This window comes from Phyllobates terribilis, unplaced genomic scaffold, assembly GCF_046119375.1.
Source record: "Phyllobates terribilis strain yellow unplaced genomic scaffold, ASM4611937v1 Scaffold_4__5_contigs__length_816908805, whole genome shotgun sequence".
In the NCBI taxonomy this organism is placed as follows: Eukaryota; Metazoa; Chordata; class Amphibia; order Anura; family Dendrobatidae; genus Phyllobates; species Phyllobates terribilis.
In genome coordinates, this window is record NW_027362764.1 from 703,494,986 (window position 1) to 703,522,515 (window position 27,530).

Sequence of the window (27,530 nt, forward strand, 5' to 3'; positions counted from 1 at the left end):
CAGCTGGCATTATAAGCTGACATCAACCCCAGCCCTATTACCCCACTGCCACCGCTACAGGGCAGTGGGAAGAGCGAGGCTAAGTGCCAGAATTGGCGCATCCTATGGATGCGCCATTTCGGGGGCGGCTGACGGCTGGTGTTTCTAGCCTGGGAGGGGGCCAATATTCATGGCACCCTTCCTGGGCTATTAATATCAGCCCCCAGCTGTCTGCCTAGCCTTTGCTAGCTATTAAAATAGGGGGGACCCCACATCATTTTTTGGGGGGTCCCCCATTTTAATAGCTAGTAAAGGCTAGGTATTCAGCTGGGGGCTGATATTAGTAGCCTGGAAAGCTCCGTGGGTATTACCCCCTTCCCAGGCTTCAAACATCTGCCCCAGCCGTCTGCTTAACCTCCGCTAGAGCCTATAATTACGGGGAACCCCACGCCAATTTTTTTTTTAATAAATCCTTTATTTTAACACTAAATGACAAGTACAGTAATCAACACTATCACTGTACTTCTTATATATGTGACTGACATGTTTCTATCTATCTAATCTATGTGTGATGCTCTATTCTTTCTATTCTAAATTGTCGGGTAGCGATGCTGAATTGCCGGCCGGCTTTTTTAAAGAGACGGTGCATGAAAACACTATTATTTTTTTAATAAATCCTTTAACACTAAATGACAAGTACAGTAAGCAACACTGTCACTGTACTTCTTATATATGTGACTGACATGTTTCTATCTATCTAATCTATGTGTGATGCTCTATTCTTTCTATTCTAAATTGTCGGGTACCGCTGCTGAATAATTGCCGGCCGGCTTTTTTAAAGAGACGGTGCATAAAAACACTATTATTTTTTTTAATAAATCCTTTAACACTAAATGACAAGTACAGTAAGCAACACTGTCACTGTACTTCTTATATATGTGACTGACATGTTTCTATCTATCTAATCTATGTGTGATGCTCTATTCTTTCTGTTGTAAATTGTCGGGTACCGGTGTATGCCGCTGATGAATTGCCGGCCGGCTTTTTTAAAGAGAGGGTGCATGAAAACACTATTATTTTTTTTAATAAATCCTTTAACACTAAATGACAAGTACAGCAAGCTGAGCGCTGCCATCCAGCTTGTCATCCTTCAGAGACACTGCAGAGCGCAGGCATTATGGGAACTTCCGATTCCGGTATTCGATATTCTAAAAGTATCGGAACTCAGTATCGGAACTCCGATACCGCGAATATCAGTCGATACCCGATATTTCAGTATCAGAATGCTCAACTCTAATCATGTCTGATAAATTAAAAATTGCAACAGCTACACTTCTACATCACCAGAACCACCATCAGTACAGTAATACATCACCAGAACCACCACTAGTAATAAATAAAGAACAAAAAAATGAAAAAATATTATACCAATAAATACATCTATTTATGTAAAAACAAAAATACACAAAAAGTACACATTTGGTATCGCTGAATCCGCAACGACCTGACCTATAAATCTGTCACACTAGTTAATCCCTTCAGTGAACACACGTGGCAAAACACTGCTTTTTCATCATGCCGCCGAACAGTAGAATAAAACGAGATCAAAAAGTCATATGTAAATAAAAATTGTACAGTTAAAAATGTCATCTTGTTCCACAAAAAACAAGCCCCATACAGAGCCATCAGCAGTGAAATAAAAATGTATAGCTCTTTTATTGGCAAAAGTGACAAAACATTAAAAAAAACGATATAAATGTGGTATTGCTGTAATCGTACTTACCCTAAGAAGGTCAGATAAGTCTTATAACTTTTAGCACACGGTGAATGGCATTAAAATAAAACCCCAAAAATATTTCCTGAATTTCTGTTTTTTGTTTATTCTGCCTCTCAAAAATCAGAATAGATTAAAAAATGTTATGTGTCCGAAAATGGTACCAATAAAAAGGTCAACTCATCTCACAAAAAAAGAAGCCCTCACATGACATGTCAGCAGAAACATAGAAATTTATAACTCTCAAAATATGGCGATGCAAGAACATTTTTTGATAAAAAAAACACATTTTTTTAGTGTGTGATAGTAGCCAAACATAAAAAAATATACACTGATCAAAAAAATAAAGGGAATACTTAGGCTGTGTGCCCACGATGCGTTATTAATGCGTTTCTGCCGCATTTTTGCAGCTGTGGAAGCACATTAAAAACGCATGGTAGAAGGGCAGCAATGTTCCCCAATGATAATCCGCATGTGCTGTGCACATGCTGCGGAAATTTTCGCTGCGGATTATCATTGCGTAAAAAAACGCAGCACTACCAATTATTTTGCGGAAAAGCTGCGTTTTCGCCGCCATTGACTTGCATTAGAACGCGCCAATAGCGCAAGACTGCATCTGTACTTGCGTAATTGGCGCGTTCTAATGTGCGGATGGTACCCGGGTGTAGAGGAGAGGAGAGTCTCATCCACACCCAGGTACCATTAAAAAATCTGTAAAAAAAGAATAAAATAAAAAATAAATGTATACTTACCTTCTGGCGGCCCGCGCTGCGCTCCTACTTGCTTCCCGGGACTTCACAGTGGCTTGAAGGACCTGCGCTGACGTCAGAGTCATGTGACAGGTGACGCAACGCTAACGTCGGCAGGTCTTTCAATTCACCGCTGCCGGCAGCCGGGACCGAGCGAAGAAAGACACCGCGGGCCATCGGAGGGTAAGTATACATTTATTTTTTTATTTTTAACCACTCTCTCGGTCACACTATATAAATCCATGCTGTCACACTATATAAATCCAGCCGCGACCAATCAGCGACATTGGCACCAAATGTAAACAGCGCTCTGCTGATTGGTCGTGGACACCAGCCGCGACCAATCAGCGAGATTGGCGACAAATTTAAACAACGCTCTGCTGACTGGTTGCGACCGCCAGCCGCGACCAATCAGCGATTTTGGCGCAAAATTTAAACAACGCTCTGCTGATTGGTCGCGGATGCCAGATGCGACCAATCAGCGAGATTGGTGCCAAATTTAAACAACGCTCTGCTGATTGGTCGCGACCACCAGCCGCAACCAGTCAGCAATTTTGGCGCAAAATTTAAATAACACTCTGCTGATTGTTCGCGGCTGCCAGCCGCGACCATTGCCGCCAAATTTAAACACCGCTCTGCTGATTGGTCGCGGTTACCGGTCACGAATAATCAGCATTATTGGCGCCACATTTAAACACCGCTCTGCTGATTGGTTGCGGCCGTGACCAATCACCATTATTGGCGCCAAATTTAAATACCACTCTGCTGATTGGTCGAGACCACCGGCCGCAACCAATCAGCATTATTGGCGCCAAATTTAAACACCGCTCTGCTGATTGCGCCCGGTCGGCCGCATACATATTCTAGAATACCCGATGCATTAGAATCGGGCCACCATCTAGTATGAGATATTTGGCATTCCCAGGACAAATTGCATAACAAATTGTTCCATTCATTTTCTTCTATTATCCCAATTGAAAGTTAAAAACTTAATGCCAAAACAACTTTTTTCATGGAAAATATGGAAATTGTACAATTCTGTGAATCGCCTGAGGGTTAAAAATGCTCACTATACCCCTATATGAATTCCTCGAGAGGAATGTGACATGGCATTCACAATCTATTCCAGCCAAAATTGTTATCAAAATAGATGTAATATAGCACTTCTTTTGTTGATATCACACTTTATGCGGGCAATGAAAGGGGTATTTTAGGGCTTGGGAACACTAAGGGGGTTCAGTAGGGACAAATTTACATTGTCAGTTCTGCAAAGTTGTGAGGTATGAACTTCTGTGACCCTGCTGAGTATTTATTTTTTCGGGGGGAGCCCAATTAGGACTTTTGCTATGGGGCCTAGTGATTTCTATATACGCGCTTGTATGAATGCTGTGGTCAGTCAGTCCACACCTAGTGTAAATGCTGTGGTCAGTCCACATACTACTGTAAATGTTATGGTCCATCCAAAGTCTACTGTAAATGTGGTCAGGCAGTCCACACCTAGTGTGAATTCTGTGGCGAGTCAGTCAACAGTAAATGATGTCGACAGTCAGGCCACAGTCTAGTAAATGCTGTAGTCATTTGTTCCACAGTGTAGTGTAAATGCTGTAGTCATTTGGTCCACAGTGTAGTGTAAATGCTGTGGTCATTCAGTCCACAGTGTAGAGTAAATACTGAGGACAGTCTCTTGTAATCGCTGCATTGATTGTTACACCACTGATTGCAAGACTATTCTGTGAAACAGAAGAGGGGATTGTTATGCGCTACTGTCACGGGTGTATCAAGTGTGACAGACAGTCGTTCTGGATCCAGCTGTAGAAGGTCACTCTGCTTGGCATTGCAGATGCCTTCTTGATCCTCTCATCTCTGTAGTGTAGTGATATTCTTCTCGCTTTAGAACCCAGAACCCCTCCACCTTCTGCTGCTAATTGACACACCCTAGCTTGGTAGTAAAAAACTGTCAGTGTCTCCAGAGAGTCGCCTGTGATAGCTCTATGTTACTCTGTCCAGGCCTGGAATACTACTAGTCAGTTAGTTTCTTCTTGGCGTTCCCTTAGAGGATAGTTGGCGTGATCTCTCTGGTGTCTTCTCAAGCTAAGTGTATCCCCTTTGTTTGTTTACCTTGTTGTCTTTAGTTACAGTGGGGCCTGACTAGTGTTCACTCTGTCCCCTCCCTACCTAGGGCCTAGCTCTGAGGACATTCAGTGATTAGGTTTCCTGCTCGGCAGTAGGTGCGGAACCTATTTAGGGACGATAGGGTAGTCAGGGTGATATTAGATCTGCCTAGGGGTCTCCACTCCCCCTTTCCCTAGTTGTTGGGCTCCCACCCCCCTCTTCCCGTTGTTGTATACTTGTTTCTTCCCTCACCTTGCGTGACATTATCACCGGCCCTACCTAAAAAAAAAAAAAAAAAAATGGAGGTGACTGACTCTCGCTCTGAGGTTCAGCAGCAACAGCCGCGGCTGCAGACTCCTAATGTTGGGGACTCTGCGGGTAGGCCGGCTCAGCTTGAACCCAAAATTGCCCTCCCGGACAGGTTTTCAGAAGGTAGTGACAATTTTTTTTGTATTCAAAGAAGCTTGCAAATATTTTAAACTTCGTACTTACTCCTCTGGAGATGAGGAGCAGTGACTGGGGATTGTGATCTCACTATTGCAAGGAGATCCTCAATCCTGGGCTCTCTCTTTGCCACAAGGTTCTGTTTTTCTCCAGTCAGTAGAGGGTTTTTCGGGGCTCTAGCCCTCATCTATGATGATCCTGACTGAATATCCTTAGTTGAGTCCAGCCTGCGTCACCTTTAGCAGGGGAATCGGTCAGTGGAGATGAATATCTCTGAATTCAGTGTATGGGCAACCGATACTAACTGGAATGACCCAGATCTTAGAAGTCAATTTGTCAGAGCATTACTGAAAGGTTGAAAGATGCCTAGTCAGTGTATGAAACCCCGGAGTCCTTGGAGGCTGCCATGTCATTAGCTATATGTGTTCATAGATGCCTTCAGGATATGTGGGTGAGACCACCTTCTCCGAAGCCCTCTTTTTGGCGTCATGCCCCTTTGCCGGGAGGGCGGTCTGGGGGTGAACCAGTTGTTGTTGTGGAGTTGGAAGAACCCATGCAGTTAGGGGGTGCCTCTGCGTTATATGTTTCCCCTGAGAACTGAAAGAAAAAGGGTGGGTTTTTTTGTGGAAAAAAAGGGACATTTTATTAGGGACTGTCCCTCGATTCCTAAGCAAAAAGAAACTTGATTAACCCTTGGTAGTCTGGAGTTAGATAATCAGGGGGGGTGTTTGTCGTCAACATGCAGTTCTCAGTTTGTCCTGACAGCAGAGGTGGTGCTAGAGGGCAGGACTGAGAAAATGTCTTTGTTTGTAGACAGTGGAGCTGGAGTCAGCATGGTTGATGCTGAGTTTGTGAGAACTCATGGGCTTGGTTGCTATACTTTAGCTAAGCCCATTCCTATTTATGCCATCGACTCAGCGCCACTTGCACAGAAAGCTCTGACTCAGATTGTACATAATGTGAGACTGAGGATGGGGTCTATTCATTATGACATAATTCATTGTTATGTCCTGTAGAGCCTTCCCACTCCGATTGTACTGGGTCAACCCTGGTTGGTGAAACATAATCCAATAGTGGATTGGCAATCCAGAGAAATTGTTGAATGGGGAGATTACTGCCATGAGAACTGCTTAAACATTTCCCTTTCTGCAGTCTCTACGGTGACCTCACCTGTGTTTGTCTGGTTTTGAGGACGTATTTTCTGAGAAGAGGTGCCAGGATTTGCCTCCTCATCGTGCATACGACTGTCCTATTAACCTGACCCCTGAAGCTAAACTACTTAACTCCAGACAGTAATATCTTTCTGGCCCTGAGAGACAAACTATGAAGGATTGCATTGCGGAGATAAGGGACATATCAGACCCTCATCTTCACCCGTGGCACAGGGTTCTTCTTCGTGTAGAAGAAAGATGGCGGTCTCCTTCCCTGTTTAGATTTACCATCCAAGATCGATACCCTCTTCTGATTCCAGATTTGTTCAGCCAGGTTGTGGGAGCTAAGGTGTTCTCGAAGTTGGATTTAAGGGGAGCCTACAATCTGGTTAGAATCAGAAAAGGGGGTGAATGGAAAACAGTGTTCAATACCCCTAAGGGGCATTTTGAGAGTCTGTTTATGCCTTTCGGTCTGACCAATGCTCCTGCGGTGTTCCAGCATTTCAAAAATGATTATTTCCATCATTTGATGGGCAGATTTGTGGTGGTCTATTTTGATTTACTCACCTGATATTGAGACACATCGGGGGCATGTTAAACAGGTGCTTCAGATATTAAGGAATAACAAACTATATGCAAACTAGATAAATGTGTTTTTGTCGTCCCAGAAGTGCAGTTTTTGGGGTACCTGTTGTTATCTTCGGGTTTTCGGATGGATCCGGAGCAGATCTGTGCTGTCCTTGTTTGGGACCGTACTGAGAACCTGAAGGCTTTATTCATTTTTACCAGAAATTCATCCAAAATTATTCGGTAATTGTGAAACCCCTCACTGACATGACAAGGAAGGCGTCTGATTTTTCTAAATGGTTGAATACCGCCCAGCAGGCTTTTTAATTCCTAAAGAGTTGTTTTGCCATAGCACCCATACTCAGTCAACCTGATATTTCTGTCACGGGTGTGTCAGAAATGTCAGACAGTCGTCCTGCAGTTGGTTGCAGAAGATCTCTTTATTTGGCATTACAGACACCTTCTTAGCTGTCTCGCTCTAGGACCCAGCGGCTACCTTCCTCCGGCTATTTGACACCCAGGCCTGGGTGTTTAAATACTTGCTGTTTGCTAGAGGGAGGTGCCGGTAATATTCACATGACCCCTTGTGAAGGCTTGAAGCTGTTGCAGTCTGCTTACTTCCTCTCTGGTGCTAAGAGGCTGTTTGTAATCTCTCTGACGTCGGCTCAAGCTAAGTTACTTCCCCTGTGTGTCTCCCCTTGCTGTCTTTAGTTGTTAGTGGGGATTGAGCGCTGGACTAGCTATAGGGAGATACAGGGTTTTAGGTTCCTGTTCAGCGACTAGTGAGCAACCAATATAGGGACGGTAGGGAAAACAGGGTGATATCAGATCAGCCTAGGAGGTCTCCACCCCCTCTTTCCTAAGTGTCTGGGCTCCCCTCCCCTCATCTCTTCATGTTGCACTTTGTCTTTCCTACACTGTGCGTGACATTATCAGTGGCCGAGCACATTTAGGAAAAAAAAAACCTGACACTTGGGTTTAATTGTGTGCTGTTTTTTCGGGTGTTTTTTTTCTCTCTTTAGTATGGGTTCAGTTGCAGAGCAGCTGCGCTGTCTGTCTCTGGAGGTGAATGACCTCCGTTGTGAGGTTCAACAACACCATCAGCGGCTACAGGTCACTAATATGGGTAGTCTCCGCAGGAAGGCCTGTCCAGTCTGAAGCCAAGGTTGCCCTCCCGGACAGGTTTTCAGGAGGTAGGGACAAGTTTTTTGTATTTAAGGAGGCCTGCAAACTGTATTTTAAACATAGTCCTTACTCCCCCAGAAGTAAGGAGCAACAAGTAGGAATTGTGATCTTTGTTGCAGGGAGATCCGCAATCCTGGGCTTTTTGTTTACCGCAGGATTCGGTTTGTAGAGGGTTTTTTTGGGGCTCTGGCTCTCATCTACGATGACCCTGACTGAGTCTCCTTGGCTGAGTCTAGACTACGTCGCATTCAGCAGGGGAATCGGTCAGTGGACACGTACAGCTCTGAATTCCGTAGATGGGCAACAGATTCTAAATGGAATGACTCAACCCTTAGAAGGCAATTTTGTGAGGGTCTTACTGAAAAGTTGAAAGATGCTTTGGCATTATATGAAACCACTCAGTCCTTGGAGGCTGCCATGTCATTGGCCATACGTCTTGATATACGCCTTCGAGATAGACGGGTGAGACCACCTTCTCTGGGTCCTTCTTGTCGGAGTTATGTACCTCTGCTGGGGGGAGCAGTCTGGAGGTGAACCAGTACTGGGGGAGGTAAAGGAAACCATGCAGTTAGGGGGTGTCTTTACATCATACATTTCCCCAGAGATTCGCAAGAAAAAAAGCGTGTGATTTTTTTGTGGGAAAAAGGGATATTTTATTGGGACCTGTCCTTCAATTCATAAACAAAAGAAGACTCGATTAACTCTTGGTAGTCTGGAGATGGATAAGCAAGGAGTGCATTTCTCGCCAACCTGCAGTTCCCGGTTTGTCCTGACAGCAGAGGTGGTGCTAGAGAGCAAAACCGAGACAACTTGTTTGTTGACAATGGAGCTGGAGTCAGCATGGTTGATGCTGAGTTTGTGAAAACTCATGGTCTTGCTTGCTGTGCGTTAGCTAGGCCTGTTCCCATCTTCGCTATCGACTCGGCGCCATTTGCACAGAAAGCATTTACTCAGATTGTACTTAATGTAAAATTGAGGGTTGGGTCGATTCTTTGTGAAATAATCCCTTGCTATGTCCGGACAGTCTTCCCACCCCAATTGTTTAGGGTCTTCCCTGGCTGGTGAAACATAATCTGTTGGTGGATTGGCAAGCAGGGGAGATTATTAAATGGAGAGATTACTGCCATGAAAACTGTTTAGATATTTCCCTTGCTACAGTCTCTACGGAAATATTACCAGCTTTTATATCTGGTGTCGTCACTGCTTTCTGGTTCTTCAATCCTTTAGTATACAGGTCCGGAGAGAATAAGACACAAGACAGGTAGTATGCGTCAACAGACTCTAACTTTATTACAAAGCATAGGGTTTATATACACCCTGGAGGCAGAAACGGATTTACCATATATGGTCCGATCATTCAATTTAGCTGTGCAAACAAAAAAAAACTGGTTTCTGTTCTCGTGGTGCCTATGCTTGTGTTGAAACATTTAATCAAACACATTCTGATGACTAGCAAGGACACGTTAGTTTCTATTGATACAAGGAAGGAACATTTAGTTGTTGTTGTTGACCTAAGGTAACCGTCAGACTTATATAGCATAGATCGGGTCTTTGACTTGACCTCATCTTCTGCTATAACATTTCGTCCTTTTGTTCCTTCATTTATCAATATGAATCTCTATATTTTCTTTTTCTTTTAGTACAACGCTGAATACACATTAGAACAAGCTTAAAAACCAAATAAACCGCAAGACACATTAGCAAAACCTGAAAAATAGCTTGCACTATACTAGCCAACCACCCACCAATACCTTTAAACCAATTGGCGGGATTCAGAAAGGAAAAGGTGTTTGCCCACCAGGAATCCTGGTTCTTAAGGTTGGCCTCATCATAAAGCTTCCTTAATTTTACAGCATCTTCTAATTTATGTTTGAGTGTCAACACACTAGAATTATCTATATAGTGGCAACACGCGGGCCCTATTACCTGGCACATTCCTCCTTGTGCCGCCGTCAAATAATCTAGTACAAGGGTATGTTGGTTCGTGACAATAATCAATTGATTTTGTACTGCAAGAGACCCATTAACTACTTCTAAAATCCCCCAGATCTGATCATCCAAATAATCTGTAGCCTCAACTAATTTATCTCACATTTGCGTCAGCATAGGGTATATAAACAATGCACTGAAAAACTTATTTACTCCCCCCATTTGAACTATGTGGGGGTCTCCCATTCGGCCTAGGATTGTTATCCGCGGCTCTTTTATGTAGTGCATGTTTCGGGATAGACAAGGGATCTAGCTGGTCTGGAGTAACAATATAAGTTGCGGGTGTCAATCTGGCTAAAGTACAAGTTCCTGTTACTCCTACTGGGAGCCACTTGAATGCCTTGTCTCCACATACCTAATACATGGATGAGGGAAGATCCCATAATGCTGAATGTTGCAATATTAAACGGTGAACTAAATCAACAAACTTGGAAACATTAGACATCATACACCATCCAGGCTGCTGACCTAAGGGAGAACAATACCCTGCATCGGGCGCACCACAAGTGGGGGCACCCTGCTCGTAACTTGAACTGTCATTACATTGTAGATTGCCAGGTACGTCGGCACAGGTATCACTTGTCCCGTTTTTAAAATAAACATTGTTCACCCAATCAGGGGTGTGTAGATATCTCTCCAACAGGGAAGGTTTAAATGCGTCACTAGTGCCTGAGGTGGGCTTGAAACTTACTTTTAACCCTTGTTGAGGTATCTTACCAAAATCAGTAATTTTTGTTTTGTTTCGGGGTACCCACTCCCCTCCTTTAAAAGCTAGATATATCCTGGGGATTACTTGACCTGTCAGATTCCCTTGCCACCAAGGAAATTCTGTTCATCCTACCACAGGAATCCCAACGGTGGTATTCCATAATCACTGTGTGGAATTATTGGCCAAAGTATCTGAGCAGTTCTCCCAAAAGTTTATCTCTTCCCATGAGACTGGGACAGCGAGAAAGGGTATGCTAGTGGACGTCACAGGGGCATGTGTACATATCCAACAATTAGCAATAGTCTGGTTTTGCTCCTTTAGTCCATCGATTAGAGCAAGATGGTGTTTAATGAATCTATTGTCATCTCCATCTGTAGTGCCTAACGTAGTCCATGCACCTGTGGTCGCAAGGATGCAGGTATGTATAAACAATGTCTTTATTCTTTGTCCGCTGGGTCTCCTAGTATCTTTTTGCAATGGGACGCGTGGATCCAGGCCTCTTTTCCCTCTAGCTTAACGGCTGTGCTTGTGGTCAGCAGAACTTGAAAGGGTCCGTCAAACCGTGGATCTAGGCTTTTCCTCACGTGTCTTTTTATAACCACCCAGTCTCCAGGTTGCAGCGTATGGCTGCTAGAGTCTTGATCTGGAAGAGAACTGAAGACATTATCATGTATTTGCTTGATCTTTTTGTGTAAAGCCCTCACGTAGGAACTTAGCACATGGTTGTTCATTTCTAATGCTTGCGGATAGAAACACCCTAGGCTGGGTAAGTTGGCAAACAATATCTCATATGGAGAGAGTCCAGTCTTTTTATTGGGCGTGTATCTTACTGAAAACAGAGCAAGTGGTAAACAATCCGGCCATGGTTTTCCTGTCTCAGCCATGGCTTTCTGAATTTTTCATTTCAATGTCCCATTCAGTCTTTCCACTTTACCACTACTTTGTGGGTGATATGGGGTATGGAATGCTTGTTGAATTCCTAGAGCTGACATGACTTCATTCATTATTTCACCCGTGAAGTGTGTACCTCTGTCACTCTCAATTACCTCTGGTACCCCATACCTGCAGACCACCTCCGCAAGCAGTTTCTTTTCGGTTGCCGCAGCCATGGCTTTGGCAATCGGGAAAGCCTCTGGCCATCCTGAGAACAAATCAATACAGACCAACGCATATTCCCATGATTCTGACTTCGGCAGCTGAATATAATCAATTTGCAGTCTCTGGAATGGATAGAGGGGCCGGGGGGTGTGTTTGGGTGGTGTTTTAACTACTCTACCCTGATTATGTGTAGCACATATCATGCACCCTTTTATCAGTCGTTCAATACAGGTGGAGAATCCTGGTGCCACCCAATGTTTCTGCATCACATTCATCACAGCCGTTTTAGATTGGTGTACCAGCCCATGTAGCATCTGGGCAGCCGCTGGGTACAGTGCCCTTGGAAGGCATCGTCGTGTCCCTTTCCCCCATACCCCATTTGCTTCATTCAGGCATGCACCTTCCTTTAACCACTTATCAACCTCCTCCTTCAGAGCCTGAGCCTGCATTTGGGATAAGATGTCCTCCGACACAAAGGGGTTTTTAGGGGCACTTAACTGACGTACTGTTGACCCTTGTTGTGGCTTGCAGGCTGCTGTTTTTGCTGCTGCATCGGCCATCGCATTACCTCTGCTTACCTGGTTGGTGCGTCTGGTATGTGCTCTTACCTTTATGACAGCTACTTGTTTGGGTAATTGTAGCGTATCAATTAACTGCTGGACCGCATCAGCATTCTTTATGGGGTGTCCTGCTGCCGTCAGGAAATCTCTTGATTTCCATATTGGACCAAAATCATGCGCTATACCGAAGGCGTACCTAGAATCCGTGTAAATGTTAACAACACTACCTTCTGTTAATTTACAGGCCTCGGTTAGGGCCCTAAGTTCGGCCTCTTGAGCAGATTGGTGTGGGAGCATTGGTTCTGCCTTGATTACTGCATTGAGGGAGACAACTGCATATCCAGTATGGAAAGTACCTGAATCGTCCTGATGACGGGATCCATCTACAAAAAATTCAAAATCTGCATTTTCTAATTCATGTTCAAATACAGTAGGTAAACCTGCCTTTTCTTGTGTCATCATTTGTACACAGTCATGAGGAACATCCTCTCTTGGATCTTCCTTAAAAAGCACAGTACCTGACCCCTCCTTCAGATCCGAGAGAGGTAACAAAGTTGCTGGGTTCAAAGTAGTACACCTCTGTAAAGAAACATTGGGAGACATTAACAGTGCACATTGTAACCTGAGATGACGTGCTGCTGAGAGGTGAGTGGGTTGCACTTGATTCAATATAGTATAGATATCATGAGGTGTTAACACGGTGAGCGGATGACCTAGAACAATGTCTGCAGATTTGTGGAGTAGCAGTCCAACAGCATGCAGAGCACGTACGCAGGATGGTGCACCTTTGGCTACCGCATCCAATCTGCCACTAAAATAGGCAACAGGTCTCTGATTGTCACCATGTAATTGAGTTAAAACTCCTGCTGCATGTCCAGCTTGCTCGTGAAGGTACAGAGTAAATGGGAGCTCATAATTAGGTGTACCCAAAGCTGGAGCGGCCAAAATACAGTTTTTGAGAGAATAAAAACAGTCTATTGCCTCTGGTGTTAGTACAAAAGGTGTTGGGGTAAGACAGTCATAGAGGGGCTGCATTAAAACAGAGACGGCATGAATCCACTGTCTGCAATAGGAAACAAGTCCAAGAAAAGTTCTGAGGGCTGCAATATTAATGGGAACGGTGAATGCCTGTACTGCTAGTTTACGTGCATTTGTCAAATGGCGGGCTCCTGGTGTAATGCAATGTCCCAAAAAGGTGACTGAAGCTTCACAAAACTGAAGCTTATCTTTCGACGCCTTGCAGCCAGCGTGATAGAGAAACAACATAAGTGATATAGTTGCGTTATGACATTGTTTCCTGGAGGGGGCACAAATGAGCAGGTCATCGACATATTGCAGAACAATGATATGTGGTTCAGACCATCCCTCCAGTATTTCCTGCAGACTTGTAGTGTACATTGTGGGTGAATTCTGGGCACCCTGTGGCAACACTGTCCATGTATATTGACTGCCCTGGAACGTGAAAGCAAACAGGTACTGGCAGTCAGGATGTAATGGTACACTGAAAAATGCATTTGCCAAATCGACTACTGAAAAACAAAGAGAGTTAGAAGGTATCTGTGACAGAAGAGTATGCGGGTTGGGCACAACTGGTGTTAGAAGTTCTGTGGCTTTGTTAACCAACCGGAGGTCATGGACCATTCTATATGAGGCTGGTTGTCCTGGCACGCTCTTTTTCTTTACTGGGAACAGGGGAGTGTTGCAAGGGGACTGGGTTTTGACTAGGACTCCCCTGTGTAGTAATTTTTGGACTTGTTGGGCTATGGCATTCTCCTGAGCCGAGCTAAGGGGATACTGCTTCTGTTGAGGCAAGATGGCTCCTGGTTTTAGATTCATCATTACTGGTTGAACTTTTAACCTACCAACATCTGTGTTATCTGAGGCCCAAAAGTCATAGGGTACAGCTTGCTCCAATATCAGGGGAAAATCGTTTGTCTCTTCTATGCTGGCAATATCTAGTGACATAATTTTGCAAAGGGTGCTTGGTTTTAAACCTGGGGTCATGGTGACAGTGCCATCAGGATGATATTCGATATGTGCTTGTAATTGAGACAATACATCGTTTCCCAAAAGGTTACATTGGCCTCGGGGCGATACCATGAGCTGGCTATGTACAGTAGCTCCTTGAATTTGTAGGGGAATTTTTTTAGTGACAGGGAGCAGGACAGACGGGGAATTGAAAGGGGTAGCAATGACATGATGTGAAAAATCAGTGTCAGTGTATGGCCAATCACCTTGCGTAATTACTGAATTGTCGGCCCCCGTATCTACTTGGAAATCTATTTCATGTCCCCCTGGTAGGTTCACCTGCACTATACAACTGGGAGTTGGGGGTAAGGAGATGAGGGGGTTCATGTGCAAGCTACCCTCATCCTATGGGGCCTTGTTTGGTTGGCTGGAGGACCCGTACTCTGAGCATCTGGATACGGGTTGGTCCTACAGTCCTTTCTAAAATGTCCTGGCTTTCTACATCCGTAACATAGTCTCTGTCCCCCTCCTGCAGTCCGTCCTCTGCCTCTGTTGTTTCTGGGGGTCGTCTCTACTATGTGTATTCTGGCAGCTCTTTTTGCCTGTATTATGTCATGCTGTGCCCCCTGAGCTATCCTGGCCAAATCCTCTGTCTTCACTGATCTCCACTCTGGTCTACTTGCTTTTACCTTTTCTGCAATCTCTTTCTTTAGTCCGTTCATGAAAGCACTTGCTAATACCCTCTCACTAATCTTATTTTCAGGAATGAACCCCATTTCTGACCAAGTCTTCCTTAGAGCCCAAAAATAGTCTTTGGGGTCCTCTTCCTTACCCTGAACTCGGTCTTCTAGTGTAACCTGCCTTTCTCCCTGCCTGTCTTTACATGCTTTTACCAATGCTGTTGTGAACAGGACTCCGGCCGCTGCATTATTGGGTTCTGCGTCTTCGGGTCCGGTCCTATTGTTATACTGCTTGTACGTTTCGTCTATCAACCTATCATAGCGGGCTTCATCTGCCAATTTTCCCTTAATTACCCCTTGTAAATCCAACCTAGTTGCATTATACGTATCCTGTATGGTTCTTATCATTCTGGCAAAACCCATTGGGACTGGGACAGATCTGGCAACTGGGAAATCAACGCCAATTGTTCTGAGGGACTCCATGGTCTATACATTAACATTGACCTGGAACAACTGCGTCCCCTACTGCTGCTGCTGCTGCGCCTGGTGCTCCTGGCACAACTACCGTCCTCATTGGGAATAGTCTAGCTGGGTGGGGTCTCGGTCCTCCGCATGCCACACAGATATCTACAGTCAAAGGATTCTGCTGTCCACATCTGGGGCAAACCCAGCAATTGGGTTCCTGGGAATTCTGGTACTGGGGTGGGGGTGACATTGGGGGCAGATAGGGAGGAAAATCTGTCATTCCGGTTTTTGTCAGTCTGTAACATCCGTTTCCTAATTCTTCAATTCTTCCTTCAAAATGAGCGCATGGATTCATCCATACATCCACTGTCTCCAACAGACCCTTATCTTTCAGCCATCCATGATAGGAGTTAAAGAAGGATTTCCATTTCTCTCCGTTCATCTCTCCATTTTCATTCATTCCCGCCTTACACAATATTTTGTCAATTCCAATCAGTGCCTGTTTCCCTTCTCTGCGTACTACTAAGTCTTTGGCTGTAATGCCTTCTTTGGCATTTTGGTTCCCCATTCTTTCGGTTCTCCTCACTCAGAGTAGACTCCTTAATCACTTAGACAATGGGTCACAAAGATTTCTGAACCACGCCACTACTTGCCCTCCAGGACTTATACGCCAACCAGAAAGACAGACCAAAAACACCGATCCCGAGACACACCCACAACACAATCATCGGATCCATGCTGTCATTCTTAAGTTCTCCAAATGATAGAAGGCAGGACTGACAATTTATCTTAGGGGATTCTACTGGTTCAAAGGGACCTGAGCCAGACAACAATCTGTGAATTACCTGGGAGCTAACCGCTCGGGGGTGAGGGAGTCTCTTCTATGTAGTGATATAATTTAGGTAGAATATAACAGTTATTCTTACCTCAGCGCTGTATATATCACCAACAGAGAGCTTCGCTCGTCCCACGTCTCGGACCGGTCGAGCACCCCTGGGCAGATTAATTCAGGTCCCTGTTCGGGCGCCAGCTTGTCGTCACTGCTTTCTGGTTCTTCTATCCTTTAGTATACAGGCCCGGAGAGAATAAGACACAAGACAGGTAGTATGGGTCAACAGACTCTAACTTTATTACAAAGCATAGGGTTTATATACACCCTGGAGGCAGAAACGGATTTACCATATATGGTCCGATCATTCAATTTAGCTGTGCAAACAAAAAAAAACAAGGAAGGAACATTTAGTTGTTGTTGTTGACCTAAGGTAACCGTCAGACTTATATAGCATAGATCGGGTCTTTGACTTGAGGGACCTCATCTTCTGCTATAACACTGGCTTTGAGGATGTTTTTTCTGAGAGGGGTGTCAGGTTAATAGGACAGTCATATGCACGATGAGGAAGCAAATCCTGACACCCCCTCTCAGAAAAAACAGAGCTAAACTACCGAAGTCCAGAATGTATAATCTTCCTGGCCCTGAGAGACAAGCCATGAAGGATTTCATTGCGGAAAGTCTTGAGAAGGGACACATTAGGCCCTCTTGTTCGCCTGTGGCGACAGGGTTCTTCTTTGTGAAGAAAAAAGATGGCGGTCTCTGTTCCTGTTTAGACTTCCGGGAATTAAATCAAATTACCATCCAAGATCCATACCCTCTTCCTCTGATTCCAGATTTGATCATACAGGTTGTAGGAGCTAAGGTATTCTCCAAGTTGGATTTAAGGGGAGCCTACAATCTGGTTAGAATTAGAGAAGGAGACGAATCCATTCAATAACCCTGAAGGGCATTTCGAGAGTCTGGTTATGCCTTTTAGTTTGACAAATGCACCTGAGGTGCAGTTTTTGGGGTACCTGTTGTCATCTTCGGGTTTTCGGATGGATCCGGAGAAGAACCCTTTATTGTGGAAGTTGATGCGTCGGATGTGGGGGTTGGGGCTGTGTTGTCTCAGGGTCCGTTCTCTAGTAAATGGCATCCATGAGCTTTCTTTTCTAAAAAATTATCATCGACCGAGAGAAATTATGACGTGGGTAATAGGGAACTTTCAGCCATCAAATTGGCGTTCAAAGAATGGCGACATTGGTTGGAGGGGGTTGTCCAACCTATTACTGTTATTACTGACCATAAGAACCAGTCATATCTCCAGTCAGCTAAATGTCTCAACCCTAGGCAAGTCAGATGGTCCCTGTTTTTTACTAGGTTCAATTTTGTTGTCACTTTTTGTCCAGGGGTCAAAAATGGCAAGGCTGGGGGTGTGTGGCCTGCACTCAGTCCATGCAGCAGCAGTAAGACTGCGCTCCAAGGAAAAAAGCTAAAAATGCAACTTTAAGGCTGTGTGCACACGATGCGTTTTTTATGCGTTTCCGCAGTGTTTCTGCAACTGAGGAAAAGCTGCGGAAACGCATTAAAAACGCATAGTAGAAGGGCAGCAATGTTCCCCAATGGAAATCCGCATATGCTGTGCCCATGCTGCGGATTTTTCCGCAGCGTTTATGCTGCGCTCAAAAATCCGCAACATGTCCATTAATTTTGCGGAAACGCGGCATTTTCGCTGCCATTGACTTGCATTAGAACGCGCCAATACCGCAAGACTGCATTTGTACTTGCGTTATTGGCGCGTTCTAATGTGCGGATGGTACCCGGGTGTGGAGAAGATGAGACTCTCCTCCACACCCAGGTACCATTAAAAAGCTGTAAAAACAAGAATAAAATAAAAAAATAAGATATATTCACCTTCCGACGGCCCCCGGTCTCCTTCCCTCTGCTTGCATGCAAGACTGAAGGACCTTCGGTGACGTCACAGTCATGTGACCGCAGGCCGTTCAGCGCAGTGTCTCGCGATATCCCGGCAGCCAGGAACAAGCCAGGAACGAACGCGGCAGCACACGCCGGGCCATCGGAGGGTAAGTATAGATTTATTTTTTTATTTTTAAACATTCTTACGGTCACACTATATAAATCCATGCTGTTTGCATGGATTTATATAGTGTGACCTAGTTGTCAAGCACTTTCCAAGTGATGCTAAAATCGCCTGGAAAGCGCTTGTCAATCCGCATGCGGAAACACATGTGGAAACGCATGTGAATCCGCATGTATTCTGCAGGAAAAATGCATGTACAATCCGCATGCGTTTTTCTGCCAGGGAGATGCAGAAATGATGCAGAAATTTTCTGCTTCATTTCTGCATCGTGTGCACATACCCTGAAGCAGACTACCGAAGGAAATAAGTGGTCATCCAGGTTCATAAACCCTCCTGGAATACAAAGATGCCGCCTAAGGGCCCCAAAGTCCCCAAAGGATAAAGAGATTCCCCCAAGAAAGTTGCGGCCTACAGCAAGCTTCCTCAGCCTGAGGGTAAAGTACAGCGTGGCCTGAGAGACCCACAGAACAAAATGAAGGCTGTAACCCCTGTACAGGGTCCTGTGCAAGACCCATTTCCAGCGCTACCATCACCTAATAAGAGCTGCCTGAAAAAAAGAAAAGGATAGAACATCAAAGCACCCACACTCACAGAGAGTGCTGCAACAGAGGGGAGAAGATACACCTAGATGCCTGAGTCCACCTCTGCAGACACCTGTGAACCCCGCAATCACACCGATCAAGCAAAGCAAGGTACTGTCAGGGAGCTGGGCTAAGCCACTTACCTTAAAATCAGAGACAGTCTGCTCCCCCATACCAGCCTCAGACAAGGCACAGGACTTCCCAGCAAGCAGAGGAAGGGATGATATCAGGCAGCTCCTCATGGAGCTCAAGTCAGCAAGCAGAGGACAGCTACAAGCAGTCTACAAGCAGTCTGAACAGGTTGTGTCTGATGACTCATTATGTACACAATCCTCAGGCAGAAGTGAGGACAGTAGCAGATATCAGTGTTCACAGACAGAGGGAACAGAAATAGAAGTACAAACTCCTCAAAAAGAAAGTGTTAAGGAAAACACTGGAATCAAGCTGTGCCTTCCTAAAATGGGCAGCTGGAGCAGAAGAGGATTTTGACCAAGATGAAGAAGATTCTGAATACTCATCTCCCTCAGTTAGCCGAAACAAACATAGAATAAAAAGTGACTTTAATGACTCACCTAACGTAAAATCATCAGTATACCACCGCACATTAGAAAAAAATCAAGGACACCCATGGGAGAATATTAGACCAATGGGGAAGAATTTATCAACAGAAGAGTACATTACTGAAGCCCTTAAAGCATTTGGAAAGTCAATTCAAGCAAGCATAGAAAAACACTTTAATATTATCCAAGACTCAATAGAAAATATTATTACAAAACTGGAAGTGTACGATAGAAAGATAAATAACATGGAACAAGCCATAGAATCAACTAATAAGGACCAGAAAGAATTAAGTGAGGAAATAAAAAAATCTAAAAGCAAAGATGGCAGATCTGGAGGACCGAAACGGAAGAAACAGCCTGAAGATGAAAGGTATCCATGAGACTATCACACAATCCAAACTCCAACCTTTCATTCAGGATTTAATCAGGAAAACTATTCCAGACATTAAGGAAGTGGACAGGAAGGTGGACAGAATTCATAGACGGCCAAGACCAAAAAACATCTCCACTGAGTTATCGAGGGACGTAATAATGCGTTTTCATTTTTATCAGACAAAAGAAAAGATCACGGAATACATAAAATAAAATGTCAACCTCCCAGCTCCATTTGAGAAGATTAAGGTATTCTCAGACTTTTCTAAAGAAACACTGGCAACAAGAAGAACATATAGTGATGTCACTTCCTTTCTGAGACGAGAAGAGATCCCCTACAGGTAGGGCTTTCCCATGTCAATCCTCATTCTTCATCAGACATGAGGATGCAAAAGAGACACTAAAAAGGATTGGAAAGAACTATCTACCTTCAACTGACAGAAGAATTCACCCTCCAACACTATGAATCATAAAGTTCAATCTTTAGGTTTTATATACATTTGGGGTCTCACAAGCCCAAACTATTGTGAAGATTTACAAGGATCCAGGAGCCAACAAATATCCTTTATATTTTCTTTACTGAACATTCAGTTTTCCAGGGGTAATGCCAGAACTGTGCACCTAGAGGTTTTGAGACATTTAGTTTTAGTTTTGTGAAGTCAGTATTGATAGTGTTAAGATTCCTTTTCTCTTATATACCAACAAGGAATATATTGTGGTTGTCTTATAGTTTTTTCTGCTATCAGTAATATTTATACATAATACTTAATTTTGCTGTAACAAACGTACTGTCTTTTTCTTTGCTTTGTATTAACCTTTCTTACACAGATTGGGGGGGGGGGTACTTTCCAGCCACTTGAGGGCCCAGAGGTATAAAAATGAAAGTAAGATTTTTATCATTAAATGTAAAGGGTTTGAATAGACCAAATAAAAGACACATATTATGGAAAGAAATTAAAGAATCCGATGTTGAAATAATTGGCTTATAGAAACTAAATTTGCTCAGGGGAAAAAACTCAAATTCCCAAACAAAGACTTTCCAGACATTATATCATCTTGTAATAATAAAAAAAAGCAGGAGTCACGCTTATTATAAAAAATACTATTAATTTTCAAATCATACACCAAATAATTGATAATGAAGGCAGGTTCATTATTTTGGTGTGTACAACTGACAATACATTGTACACTATAACAGATATTTATGCACCTAACAAAGGTCAGATTACATTCTTAAAGTAAAAGAAAGAAATGAAAGAAATCCAAAAAGGAGAAATATTAATATTTGGAGATTTGAATGCAGTTCCAGATGAGAGTATAGACTCACTTTCTACAATAAGAAACTCAAAAACGAATTTAAATAAATGGCTACACAAAGAAGACCTTTATGACACCTTTAGGTGTTTAAACTCAACTTCAAAAGAGTATACATTCTATTCTAATAGGCATAAAAGCTTTTCAAGGATTGACCGCTTACTTACCAATATATATACGCTACAAAAAATTTAAATGGTAGAAATTGGTACGATCACTGGGTCTGATCATGCCCGATTGAAATTTGAGATCGAATCAAGAAACACTATTAAAAATTGCAGAATCTGGAAATGCAATAATTATATACTTCAACTCCCTCAGGATAAAAAATAAATCGAAGAGGCATTAGAAAATTTTAAAGAAAATTCATCAAATAATTTATCATCACATACAATCTGTAGCGCCCATAAGGCCGTTATGAGAGGGATATTAATTTAGATCTCATCGAGATATCAGAGGAAAAAAAGATAAATTGTGGAAATTACAAAACAAATAAAAAACGCCTTAAAAGCCCATCAAGAATTTACTACACCCTCACCAGACCTTCATAAAAAAATCATAGGATTAACAATAGAACTTAAAGCCTGTTTATCAGACGAATACGATAAATACATCAAGAATATGAAAATTAATTACTATTTTTCTAATAATAAACCAACAAAACTCATGACAAGGAGGATCAAAGAGCAAAAAGTCAAATCAAGAATTGTACTAATCAAAAATGAGAAAGGAGAAAGGCATGAACACCCAAAAGATATATCAAAAGCATTTGCAGAATACTATGAGGCATTATATAATCTAAAAAATGACAAACAACTCAACCAACAGAAAAAAGCATAAACAACTTTTTTAAGAATCTACAGTTACCAAAGTTAGATTGTGAACAGTTAGAAAGTCTAAACAAACCATTTACGGAACCTGAAATAGAAGAAATTATAAGTACACTTAAAAACAATAAGGCCCCAGGCCCAGATGGGTTTAGTACCGAATATTATTATTATTTATTATTATTATTTAATATTATATGGCATACACAATCAAATTAACCCCCATATAACTAGAGTAGAGTATTCAACAAATTTTTAATTGAAGGAAACATTCCAAAAAAATAATAGAAGTATAATAGTCATACTAAAAAACAAAGGTGACCAAACATTAGTAAAACATTACTGGCCCATATCACTACTAAATTCGGACATCAAAATATATTCAAAAGCTATTGCCAATAGACTAAAAAAAATCTTACCCACAATTATACACCAGGACCCAGTAGGATTTGTATATGGTCAACAGGCCTCTGATGCTACCAGAAGTCTTATCAACCTCATTAGCCTAGTAGAGGTTGAGCAAATGCCTTCTCTGCTACTCACCCTGGATGCGGAGAAGGATTTGATAGGATTCATTGGGGATTTCTCACTTCCACCCTTGAAAAATTTGGCTTTACTGGTCCCATCATGAATGGAATAATGGCACTGTATAAATATCCCTCAGCTAAAATAACAAATACCTATGCTTCGGAAATCTTGAACATCACCAATGGAACGAGACAAGGTTGCCCTCTCTCCCCCATATTATTTGCAATAGTAATGGAACCATTTGCAGAAAAAATTAGAACAAATCTACTAAATTAAAGGCATTCCAACAAAAGTCAGAAACTATAAAATAAGTCTAATTTGCAGATGATGTAATTCTCACCATAACTAATCCTCTAGAATCACTTAGAGAGATAACCAAAACAATAGATGAATTTTCCAAGGTCTCGTTTTATAAAATCAACCAGAACAAATCACAATTTTCAGATTTATGCTTGGATGAGGAAAAAAAGGAGAGTATTAAGAAAGAATTCAAGTATGTATGGTAAAAAGACACTATACCATATTTGGTAATTCAAATGATTAAGAAAACTAGATACAAATCTGGCCTTAAATCAGAACAACATAAAGATTGATATCACAAATTTAGCCTAACAAGACATATCTCGGTTGGGAAAAATATTGACATATAAGATGTTTTGTCTCCCTAAATACTGTATGTATTTAGAACAATCCCCCTTGAAGTTTCTCAAAACTGGCTGCTGAAATTACAAACCCAAGTTTCGGGATTTATTTGGAGCAGTGAAAGACCAAGAGTTGCCTCTCAGGAAAAACTGGAAAAAAAAGGAGGCCTAAGTGTACCAAATATCATGAACTACTATCTAACCAACTTAATCAAGCAAAGTCAAAAATGGATCAACAGTAATGATAACACAGGATGGGTATTACTTGAAAAAACATTAAACAAAAACAAATCATTAAAATCTTTAATTTTAGCCCATATCTTGGATTCATCTCTTCAAATGCCACAATTTCCAACCCTACAAGCTTCAATTAGATCATGGAAACTACTAAACAAAAAACTAATAGACCATCCCATCCAGGGTAAAATAAAAAATATTCCAATAAGGATTCTGGAATCAGCATTGCCATATGTAACATTAGAGGAATGGGAAAAAAAAGTGTCAATCACCTATATCAAGAAAGAACTAAAGAACTATTACCTTTCTATATCCTTCAAGAAAAATATAAATTAGATGATACAGAGCTCGTAAAATACTTGGACATTAAAAGATACATAAAACAAAAAAGAAAACAGAACCAACAATTACAAATACCTAAACCAATAATCACTATGATCGAGGAACCCAAGAATGAAATAAAATGGAAAACATGTAGTATATATAAACTTTTTAATAATGAAACTGATCTTAAAAAAACAAATAACATGACAAACTGGGAGAAAGATCTGAACTTTACTCAAAATTCAGAACAATGAGAAAAATCTATTAAAATAGTATATAAATCCAATACATGCGCTACACTGCATGAAACTTATTATAAACTGATCACAAGATGGTATTTTACCCCAGTTAGACGAAATAAAATTTCCCAGCACAGTCACCCTTGTGCTGGAGGGAATGCGGGAAAAAAGGAGACATCAAGCATATCTTTTGGGAATGTACCTCCATTAAAGAAACATGGAAAAGAGTGGAACAACTGATACAACAGATTACACACAATAATATAAGACTCTCTACACAATTAACAATTTTAGCAATAGGGATAAATTATATACCAAAAGAAAATATCTACAGTTGTGCTCAAAAGTTTACATACCTCAGCAGAATTTTTCCTTTCTTGGCCTTGTTTCAGAGAATATGAATGATAACAAAAAAACTTTTTCTCCACTCATGGTTATTGATTGGGTGAAGCCATTTATTGTCAATCTACTGTGTTTTCTCTTTTTAAATCTTAATGACCACCAAAAACATCCAAATGACCCTGATCAAAAGTTCACATATCCCAGTTCCTAATAGTGTATTGTCCCCTCTAACATCAATGACAGCTTGAAGTCTTTTGTGGTAGTTGTGAATGAGGGTCTTTGTTTTCTCAGATGGTAAAGCTGCCCATTCTTTTTGGCAAAAAGCCTCCAGTTCCTGTAAATTCCTGAGCTGTCTAGCATGAACTGCGTGCTTGAGATCTCCCCAGAGTGGCTCAATGATATTGAGGTCAGGAGACTGAGATGGCCACTCCAGAACCTTCACTTTGTTCGGCTGTAGCCAATGACAGGTCGACTTGGCCTTGTGTTATGGATCGTTGTCGTGTTGGAACGTCAAAGTTCGTCCCATGCGCAGCTTCTGGGCTGATGAGTGCAAATTTGCTCCAGTATTTGCTGATAACATGCTGCATTCATCTTTCATTCAACTTTTACCAAGTTTCCTGTGCCTTTGTAGCTCACATATCCCCAAAACATCAGCGATCCACCTCCATTCTTTACTGTAGGAATTGTATTCCTTTCATCATAGGCCTTGTTGACCTCTCTCCAAATGTAACGTTTATGGTTGTGGCCAAGAAGTTCAATTTTGGTCTCATCACTCCAAATTACATTGTTCCAGAAGTTTTGAGGCTTGTCTCTGTGCTGTTTGGCGTATTGTAGGTGAGATACTTTGTGGCATTTGCGCAGTAATGGCTTTCTTCTGGCGACTCAACTATGCAGCCCATTTTTCTTCAAGTACCTCCTTATTACGCTACACCGCTCTTCATGGAAAGAAACCTTTCCTGTTTAGGTGCCGGAATCGCCTTTCTCGTACCCGTAATGAGTGCCCTCTGGTCCTTAGTATGGTTTTTGGAAGGAATAAGTCATATGCTAGACCTTTGTACTGACCACACATCTATAATATAACCGGAGATGCATACCTCTATCTGAAGCCTTTATAGACTGCGCAAGTGCGACATGCCTGCGCAGTCTTGCTCCAGACAGAAGAACTCATGGAGCCGTTGCAGGTAAGAGGAGTGTGTATGGAGCCGGAGATCGCGGTATGCGTAGGCACTGAACGCATACCGCGATCTCCGGCGCCATACTTACATACTTACCTGACCGGGAGGAGCGTTGCTGCGGCGCCTCTCTTCTCGCCGGAGACCAGGGCAGGAGTGAGGCATCGGAATCGGCGCATAAGCATAGCGCTATCCGGCGCCATTTTACTGAAGTCACATTTTCAGTGTGTCTTCAGCAAAAATGTTTGTATGTGTGCAGCGTGAAAGGGATGAGGGGTGCCATACATACCAGGATTGGGGGGTGAGGGGGCCACACATACCAGGATTCGGGGGTGAGGGGGCCATACATACCAGGATTGGAGGATGAGGGGTGCCATGCATACCAGGATTGGGGGATGAGGGGTGCCATGCATAGCAGGATTGGGGGGTGAGGGGTGCCATGCATAACAGGATTGGGGGGTGAGGGGACCATGCATACCTGGATGAGGAATGGGGTGCCATGTATACCAGGATGAGGGGTACCACACATACCAGGATCGGGGGGTGAGGGGACCATGCATACCAGGTTTGGGGGGTGAGGGGACCATACATACCAGGATTGGGGGGTGAGGGGTGCCATGCATACCAGCAATGGGGATGAGGGGTACCATGCATACTAGAATAGGGATGAGGGGTACCATGCATACCAGAATAGGAATGTGGGGTACCATGCATATCAGAATGAGGGATGGGGTGCCATGCATACCAGCATGAGGGGTACCATGCATACCAGAATAGGGATGAGGGGTACCATGCATACCAGAATAGGAATGAGGGGTACCATGCATACCAGGATAAGGGATGGGGTGCCATGCATACCAGGATTGGGGGACGCGGAGTGCCATGCATACTAGGATAGGGATGAGGGGGCCATACACACCAGGATTGGGGATGAGGGAGCCATGCATACCAGGATGAGGGATTGGGTGCCATGCATACCAGGATTGGGGGATGAGGAGGCCATACATACCAGAATTTGGATGAGGGGTGCTATGTATACCAGGATGAGGGGCACCATACATACCAGAATAGAGATGTGGGGTACCATGCATACCAGGATGAGTGATGGGGTGCCATGCATACCTAGATGATGGGTACCATGCATACCAGGATAGGGATGAGGGGTACCATACATACCAGAATATGAATGAGGGGTACCATGCATACCAGGATGAGGGATAGGGTGCCATTCATGCCAGGATTGGGGGATGAGGGGTGCCATACATACCAAAATTGGGATTAGGGGTGCCATGTATACCAGGATGAGGGATGGGGTGCCATGCATACCAGGATGAGGGGTATTCATACATACCAGGATGAGGGATGGGGTGCCATGCATACCAGGATTGGGGGATGAGTGGTGCCATGCATACCAGGATGAGGGATTAGGTACTATGCATACCAGGATTGGGGATGAGGGGTGCCATGCATACCAGGATTGTGGATGAGGGGTGCCATGCATACCAGGATTGGGGATGAGGGGTGCCATGCATATCAGGATTGGGGATGAGGGATACCATGTATACCAGGGTAGGGATGAGGGGTACCATGCATACCAGGATGAGGGATGGGGTGCCATGCATACAAAGATAGGGATGAGGGGTACCATCCATACCAGGATGAGGGGTACCATACATACCAGGATAGGGATGAGGGATGGGGGACCATGCATACCAGGATAGAGATGAGGAGAGTCATGCATACCAGGATGGGGGTGAGGGGCCCATGCATACTAGGATAAGGCTGAGGGGGCCATGCATACCAGGATTGGGTATGAGGGGGCCATGCAAACCAGGATTGGGTATGAGGGGGCCATGCATACCAGGATTGGGTATGAGGGAGCCATGCATACCAGGATGAGGAATGAGGGGCTTCATGCATGCCAGGATTGGGATGAGGGGTGCCATGCATACCAGGATTGGGGGTGAGGGGTGCCATGCATACCAGGATTGGGGATGAGGGGTGCCATGTATACCAGGATAGGGATGAGGGGTGCCATGCATACCAGGATA